The 8,997-nt window shown below is 42.0% G+C and overlaps 1 protein-coding gene across 6 annotated transcripts in view; it reads right to left on the bottom strand.

Moving 5' to 3' along the window:
- SMPX (small muscle protein X-linked) overlaps positions 1-8,997 on the bottom strand; it is a 42,530-nt gene that overhangs the window by 6,334 nt on the left and 27,199 nt on the right. The window contains exon 5 of one of the 6 annotated variants that reach the window (XM_065677308.1): positions 5,162-5,482. The exons of the other annotated variants lie outside the window; for them this stretch is intronic. The gene's annotated coding sequence lies outside the window, so the exon portion shown is untranslated. Of the gene's footprint in view, positions 1-5,161; positions 5,483-8,997 lie in introns of those variants that run through there. 6 annotated transcript variants of the gene reach the window in all.

Below are 8,997 nucleotides of genomic sequence, written 5' to 3'. Positions count from 1 at the left end.
TTGACTCCCTAATTCTCCTACATATCTGGCAAAAGCCTTGTCCTTTCTGAGACAGTAACCTGAAGTGCCAAGGGATCTGCTTTAATTTTTCTGCCCTTGCTTCCCTTCAGTGGGCATCGCATCTTCTGTGCAACTACTTTAATATTTATATCATATTGGAATTGCTATCCCCACAGATGGCAGAAGAAACAGCAGGAAGTCAAATGTGCTCTAGGTTAACATATTAATAGCATGATGGGATGGCAGAAAGAGGTGTTAGGTTGTGAAGGGGAGTTCATCCTGTGACTCTCTCAGTGCTAGCTGTTTGACCAACTGAAAAAGCCTACTTTAAATTAAACTATGTTTTCTTGCATGCTTTTCTGCAAATTATTTCAACACATTTGCTATGTTTCTGTCAGGATAATAATAGCAACTCCAATATATCTAGGCATCTCTCATATGTCTTTTAACATATATTCACTTTCCTTTATATTTTCTGGGCATTGTCCTGGGCAGCCTGCTGTAGGCTGTCCTACTTGAACAGAAGGGTTGGACTGCACAAGCTTCCAACCTCAACCAGTCTGTGATTCCGTGAAATACTGGAAAGATTTATCTTTTGGTTGTTTGTTTGTTGGTTTTTATTTTTCCACTTTCCCCACAGTTAATTGAAATATGCAGGGAAGCAGCAAAAAAACATATTCAGGTTGTGCATACAAGTACAAACAATTTCAGAACAAAAAAAGGTCAGAACTTTTCTTCATTATATTTGTCTGATAAAGATTGTTAGACAAAAAAAAAAAAAAAAAAAAAGTCTTTTCCACTGAAATAGAAAAGTAATCATGATAATGAATTTTGCTTATCTTCACCATGAAGAAATTACTGAAAGCCATATGCTCACTTTGTCATGCATATGTTATTCCTCAAATTAATCTACATTTGTCTTCAGACAGTATGACATAGGGACAATTCTTGACCCTTAGCACTGTTCGTGGTTCAGCAGCATGCACACAAGGGAGCTACAGCTGTGCACTGTGTAACAGGATGTCTAGTCGAGTGCAATAGACCTTTCTATTTAAGACAAAAAAAAAAACCAGTCAAGTGAAAACATTCCTCATGTTACACTGTTGTAAAAATTTCTTGTTAGCTACACTGACACAAAGTTTTGTCAGCAGAGGAACTTGCAAAAGAGAGACAATTTAGCCCAGTGGCTCTTAAGTGACAGCTATTGAATGGAGGTCTTTCAGATCAATATGTTATGGCTGCAAATTTATGTCCTGCCAAATAAAGAACAAATCTGTGGCATTTTTGAAAGGTATAAATTGGATACTTAGCCGGGATAACACAATTAAGCAGAATGGTGTTGTACTGACCTAATAGCTGCCATAACAGTTAAAGTAGTAAAAAAACAGATTAGATATCAGTATGTGCCTGAAACTCTGTGGAGGATATTTGGCTCAGTGCAGCAGGATTAAACTGTTCATGGTTGCTAGGTTTTTCTCTTAGTCATTCGGAGGTTGCAACTACTTGAGCACAGCAGCTGATTTATGCAAGTTTTTTCCCAGAGAGTCAATAAGCATGAACAAAAGAACACATGAACGGATCATACACGTGAATATTGTTTATGGTGAGGCTTGTGCACGGACTCATGGCTGAAGCCAGCTGAAGAATGAGCTTCACTTCTTTCCATTCTATACATCAGGTATTTTTTAAGTTTCTAAAGCAGATGACTAAGTATTGTGTAAACACAGAAATCTATCAGTTACTTGAAGGACCAATATTTCACATTAGTTGTCATTGGATTAACCACATAACAACAGTAAAATCTGATGATTCAGAAGGTTCAGCTGGTCTCTAGGATAACTGTTAATCCGAAAACAAAAATTACACTCAAAAATTTTCAGGCAAGAGACTTGTTCTTCACTTACCCAGCTGCAGGCATCTTCTCATCTTGAGAAGACAACAGTGCACCTGGCTCACTCAAGGTATGTCTTGAAGTTCTTCTCAGGTTAGATTGTTTTTCTTTCCTCAGAACTCCTCTCCTGCCATGGACCAGAGAGCCAAGCAGTGGTGGCAGCTCTCAGAGGGCTCTAGCCACGTTTTGCGAGGTCCTACACTTTGGAACCTGTAGAAGTCCTACTTCCATCTAGGGACTTCAGAGCTCTGACTTCTAAGGAGAAGCTCTGACACCCCCAGAAATTCTGTACTGACCCTGGGTTCTGTTATCTCCAAGCTTCCAGCTGTGGATTTGCAGCAAGGGGTCAGGCAGCCCTGCAAATCTTAGGCGGAGCTGGAGCCCTTAGAGGTTCCAGGCTCCATGTCCAAAATGAGGAAAATGTAATTACAAAAAAGCCTATGCAAACTGATATACTTTCTGTTGTTGCTATTACTACTGCTGCTGTGACTTTTTCTAGAGATACCCTTAAAGGTTTTGCTCTACAGTTTACATGTCTTAAAGAACAGTGATTGTAACACATGTTTACCTCACATTAAATTCAAGGTTTTGTTTCAATTTTCTGCTTTTCATCAATATTTTCCCTCCAATTTCTTACAACTTAAAGTGTCACTCTTATGAAATGGTTTTGCAGACCTGTCTTCAATTGCTTTGGGAGGGTATGAGGTCATTTGTTATTTGCAATGGGAAGCAAAGATTGAGCAGTATATATTAAATTAAAGTTGTTGATGCAGTGGTTCTTTCTACCTCTCTTAACGAGAACTGTGATGTGGTACTTACTACCTTCTAAATTACTGTCTTCTGAAGGGTCAAAAAAAGGTTTTCTTCTGTAGTACTTGACTAAGCCCTGCTAAGCTCTTGCAAGTGTGTGCCTAAAATTACTATTCTTTTAAATTATTATTCAATATATGGGAAAAAATATGCTCTGAGTTCATGTTAAACTATTCTTGTTCACCTATACCACCACTGCTTTAAAAAGCAATTGATTCCCAGTGCAAGCATCACTCAAGGGCTTGGTCCCCCTTTTAAAATGTCAATCTGATCATATTAGCAAGTACACCCAAATAGTCTGTTAATGAAGCCAGATGACTTAAGAGTTTAAGTTACTTTAAGTAGTAAAATTTTTAAGGCACTGAGATTAGAAAGGGATTTACAGGACATTTTAGTTTCATTTCATTTTTATTCTCCATAATAGCAGCTCAGATTCTCAAGACAAAGGCTAATAGAGACAGTGAAACTTCAGGAATTACTGTCATGGCAAATTCATCAGTAAAGAAGCCAAGGCCTAAAAGCTGATCCTGCAAAGTGCTTATTACCTCCTTCAAGGTGTTACAAATCCTATTGATTTCTCCTATAAGAACTGAAGCCACTTAGCAGCTTGAAGGCACAGGGCAAAAAAATTGCCAGTAGAAATGCACCTGGGTGGTGGTGTGCTGTGAAAATGAAAAAGTGTCACTAGGTCCCCTTATGGACTGGTGATTGTGATGTCTACAGGACAAAGATATGTACAGAAGTGGCTAGGGTAAGCTCTATTAGAAATAAAATGATTGATAGAATATTCAGTACAGAATCACAGAATCACAGAATCCCAAGGGTTGGAAGGGACCTAAAAAGATCATCTAGTCCAACCCCCCTGCAAGAGCAGGGTAACCTACAGTACATCACACAGGAACTTGTCCAGGCGGGCCTTGAATATCTCCAGTGTAGGAGACTCCACAACCCCCCTGGGCAACCTGTTCCAGTGCTCTGTCACTCTTACAGTAAAGAAGTTCTTCCTGATGTTAACGTGGAACTTCCTATGTTCCAGTTTACACCCATTGCCCCTTGTCCTATCACTGGATATCACTGAAAAAAGCCTAGCTCCATCATCCTGACACCTACCCTTCACATATTTGTAAACATTGATGAGGTCACCCCTCAGTCTCCTCTTCTCCAAGCTAAAGAGACCCAGCTCCCTCAGCCTCTCCTCATAAGGGAGATGTTCCACTCCCTTAATCATCTTTGTGGCTCTGCGCTGGACTCCTTCAAGCAATTCCCTGTCCTTCTTGAACAGAGGGGCCCAGAACTGGACGCAATATTCCAGATGCGGCCTCACCAAGGCTGAGTAGAGGGGGAGGAGAACCTCTCTTGACCTACTAACCACTCCCTTTCTAATGCACCCTAAGATGCCATTTGCCTTCTTGGCCACAAGAGCACATTGCTGGCTCATGGTCATCCTCCTATCCACCAGGACCCCCAGGTCCCTTTCCCCTTCACTACTTTCCAGCAGGTCAACCCCCAACCTGTACTGGTACATGGGGTTGTTCTTCCCCAGATGCAAGACTCTACACTTGCCCTTGTTAAATTTCATCAAGTTTCTCCCCGCCCAACTCTCCAGCCTGTCCAGGTCTCGCTGAATGGCAGCACAGTCCTCTGGTGTGTCAGCCACTCCTCCCAGTTTTGTGTCATCAGCAAACTTGCTGAGGGTGCACTCAGTTCCCTCATCCAGGTCATTGATGAAAATATTAAACAGCACCGGTCCCAGCACCGACCCCTGAGGAACTCCACTAGTCACAGACCTCCAGCTAGATTCTGCGCCATTGACCACAACTCTCTGCCTTCTTCCTTTCAACCAGTTCTCGATCCACCTCACTACCTGATCGTCAAGCCCACACTTCCTTAGCTTATCTATGAGGATGCTGTGGGAGACAGTATCAAATGCCTTACTGAAATCAAGAAAAACTACATCTACCGCTCTACCCTCATCCCTCCACCTAGTCACTTCCTCATAGAAGGCTATAAGGTTGGTCATACATGACTTCCCCCTCATAAAACCATGTTGGCTGTTCTTAATGACCCCCTCATCCTTGATATGCCTAGTGATGGAGTCAAGAATAAGTTGTTCCATCATCTTTCCAGGGATGGAGGTAAGGCTGACCGGTCTATAATTACCCGGGTCCTCCTTCTTGCCCTTCTTATAGATTGGTGTGACCTTTGCCATCCGCCAATCCTCAGGCACCTCGCCCGTTTCCCACGACTTACCAAAGATGATGGAAAGTGGCCTAGCAATGACCTCCGCCAGCTCCCTCAGCACCCGTGGGTGCATTCCATCCGGACCCATCGATTTACAGATGTCCAGTTTGCATAGCTGATCCCTAACCCAATCCTCATCTACCAAAGCAAACTCCTCCTTTGTCCTGACTCCTTCTGGGGCTATAGAAATCCGGAAGTACAGGAAAGTCCGGAAGTACAGGAAAAGGCAGCAATAAACATCAACTACTAAAAGATGAAGTCCAAAAAAGCTGTGACATTTAAAACCATGGGACATCTTTGTTGCACTGAGAGTGATGAAGGCTCTGTAAGGAGGCATTCATTGACGCAATATGAAATGCACCTGCTGAGAGTTAATTGCATGGCTGAGGCTTCTCAACCAGGATGTGTCTCTGAAAGCAAAGTTTCCAGCTAGGAGAAAATGCATATGGTGGTGAGTGTTCTTCCTGCAGAGACTCCCTACAGTCAGTGCTCAGTAGCCCACCACAGAGGTAACTCAGGGGGGAAATGCTTCACAGGTGTCTGCAGCAAAAGTACAAGAGGCAAGAACACAATGACTGGTATCGCACTGTATAACACGGATTAAACACAATCAAATTATTCTAAAGATAAAAAACTAGAATTCCTGGATTATTTCAGAAGTGACTTATGAATGTGGGGCCCATATCCTTCAGGTTGGATCGTGAGCTAACCACAAGCACTACAGCTACGAAAAGTCAAACGTAAGTCCCACATAAGGCAGGCAACACAAGCAGAGGGACCAAAGGCATTTTGCACTTCTCAAATTCTTGCTGCCTGCTACTGTGATAGTCCCATTCCCTGCCTGGAAGGTTCATCCCACCAGTCTTACCTGTGCCTCGGCCAGGCACTCAGCTCAGAGCTACCTATAGGCAGCTGCATGGACCAAACACCACTAGGAACAGTGCCCAGCAGCCAAGGAGTATCTCACAAGTGTGGTTTCTCACAGCCTTGTAGATCCTCAGTCAGTAGCTTGGACTATAAAATTCTGTACCAATCTAAATGGCCCCTGTCTGCACCAGACCCATAGCATCAAGGGTTTAAAGCCACCGAACAACAGCTGCTGGAAATATTTAGACTCAGAATCATAGAATGGTTTGGGTTGGAAGGACCTTAAGGACCATCTAATTCCAACCACCCTCCCATGGGCAGGGTTACCTTCCACTAGACCAGGTTGCTCAAAGCCCCATGCAACCTGGCCTTCAGCACTGCCAGGGATGGGGCAGCCACAACTTCTCTGGGCAACCTGTGCCTGGACAATATTTCAACTTAGAAATGTTATTTGTTGCTTGGGGTGGAAAGGAAGCTGGAAATCTAACAAAACAAAGCTTCTTACAAAAAGTGCCTGATTTAGTTTAAAAATTATGATTCTTTCTCAGAAAACTGGAAATCCCCAAGTGTTCTGTGCTTTTCTGTGAAAATTCAGGTCACCCAGGTTTTGTTTTTTCTAGAAAAATCATTCAACTTGGCAGGCTGAAATTTGAAGAAAGGTGACTTTATTTTCACTGATATTTTTACGGGAGGGTAAAGACTTTCTCAGTTGAATCTTTCCAGCAGACTTCTTGTAGTCCCTCAAACAGGGCTATAAAAGCCTGTGTGGGTGTGGGCTATCACCCTAAAGATCAGGCTACCTCATGCTATATGAACGCATAACTGTGCTACATAATTAAGCAGTGAACAATGATTTTCAAGTAAGTTGTTTTACTGCACAAAAGGGATTCTGGAGGAAGTCACTTGCCTCAGACTTCTTTTACACTGGCACTTCATTTGGTGCTAGCCCTACAATCAAATATTAAAGCTTTACTCTAAATTATGTATAAACTTTCTCACAAATCTGAATGCAACATGCCATACAGCAAAACGCTGCTGCTGGAAAGGTTCTGATTTCACACCTGAATGCTCATGTCTTTTGTTATTGGCATGCTGGCTGCCACTTAATACTCCTGATAAGCTGGCATTTTCTCCTGAGACACATGCCTAGTGGTAAACAACACTGCTTGGTATCTGCACGGTTTTCACATGCGGAGAAGGGTTAAAAAAATATTTCTATTTTTCAAACAAAAAACTGCAGGCAAGAGATTCTGAATTTTTGTTTTGCTGGAGATGTTAGAGCGGCAGGGGCAAAGGCTGTGGGAAGTGAAATATCTGGCACACTGCTGATTCCTATGCAGTCCACAAGTACATGCCCTCACTAATGACAGTTTTAAAGTGCCATTGTTTTTTGTCACTTACTGACATTTGTGGAGTCAATGGCTTTTTCCTTTTAAAGAAAAGTTGAGGAAATGAATGATAAAAGGCACATATTTAAACAACATTCAGTTGATAAATGTCACATAAGCATCAGTTACTCAGTTAAGACTCAACACATAAGCAAATAGTGGTTATTAATCTTCAAAAGTTAAGATACGTTTACTCTATATATAAAATTTTATTTCCCCTATACTTAAAGTGAGACAGGTTACTTCAGAGACATACAATCATAGAACGGTTTGGACTGGAAGGGACCTTAAAGATCACCTAGTTCCAACCACCCCGCCGTGGGCAGGGACACCTTCCACTAGACCAGGCTGCTCAAAGCCCCGTCCAACCTGGCCTTGAACACTGCCAGGGATGGGGCAGCCACAGCTTTCCCAGGTAACCTGTGCCAGTGTCTCACCACCCCCACAATAAAGAATTTATTCCTAATATCTAATCCAAATCTAACCTTTTTCAGTTTAAAGCCATTACCCCTTCTATATCATAGTTTTCAGGTGACACAATATAAGGCAGGCTGTACAGTATGTTAATTCATCGGCATTGACAAACACATAAATGCTCAACCTTAGCTTCCATACTGCCTGATTTTTCAGTTCCCTCCAGACTTTAACACTGTCTGAATATTTTAATTTCATTATTGTTCACAATTCACATATCCTCCAGGATGATAGCTCTGCCATTCATTTTTCTTTGCAAATACTCTCCTTCTCCTATGCAACTTTAATGTTTGGGGGGGGGGCAAGTCTAAGCATTAGGTGTTAACTGGCTAGACGTTCAAAGGCCATGTGTTCAAACCTTGGCAAGATAGACTTTGTCTTTCATTTGTCCCTGAAGAAAATGTATATTTTGTGCTGATTTTAGAAAGGAATATATCAAAAAATGTTTTATAAAACAAAGTCCAATCATATGTGTCCTGAAGGTAATTGAATTTTGGTGCCATTTGTACATACCTAACTAGGGATTAAAGCTATATATATTTATATCATGACTGTTTATGAATTTTAAATTCCAGAGCAATGAAACTAGAAACAAACAGCATCTTAGTGTACTGCAAACACAACCTTTCTTCCTTCAGTGAAGCAAAAAGGGGAAAATGACAAGAGAATTATTGGGTTGAATAATTATGGGAGAAAAAGATGAATTTGCTTGATTTGTTGCTTGAGAGTTGGCACAGGCTGAAGCTGCTGAAGTTTATTTAAAATGCAGTGAGCTTTTGTACCTTAAAGAATGCCAAGAGACAAACTGGTCCAACATTTTCTGATGGAACATTGCTCCACTTGGAAAGGTTTATGCTTTGAAAGTGGAAACATTTTGCTTTCAGCAATTCTCCTGATGCAACGTGGAACACTGAATATGACTGATCTGGCCAGTTTCTTATCAGCTCCCATGCTGGCTCCCCAGCAGCCTGCCAAGGGGCTCACACAGCTTTTTGACAGGGGCTTTGAAGGGCCGACAACTTCAGGTCTGCCAGACTTGGAAACCCTAAATCCTGCTCAACGTTCCTAATGTCCAGAAGTTGCTGCAGACAGTCAGTTTCTCAAACTGGTGCAGAAATATTCTATCTTTTAAACTCCAGACAATATGGTTTAACCCCAGCTATTCCTGCACCACTCTTGTCCAGCTGAGGGTAGGGCCTAGCTGTGCAGTATAACATAGAACTGGCATGTCCAAACTGGTTCCTCAGCCTCCACTTCATCTCAGTCTCCTGCTGCACTTACCTGCACCTTCATTCAGGTGCATGATGCCAAACACTTTAATACTGC

This window comes from Lathamus discolor, chromosome 4 (assembly GCF_037157495.1).
Source record: "Lathamus discolor isolate bLatDis1 chromosome 4, bLatDis1.hap1, whole genome shotgun sequence".
Taxonomy (NCBI): Eukaryota; Metazoa; Chordata; class Aves; order Psittaciformes; family Psittacidae; genus Lathamus; species Lathamus discolor.
Note: the sequence above shows the minus strand (reverse complement) of the source record. Positions and strands in the feature narration are given on the sequence as shown.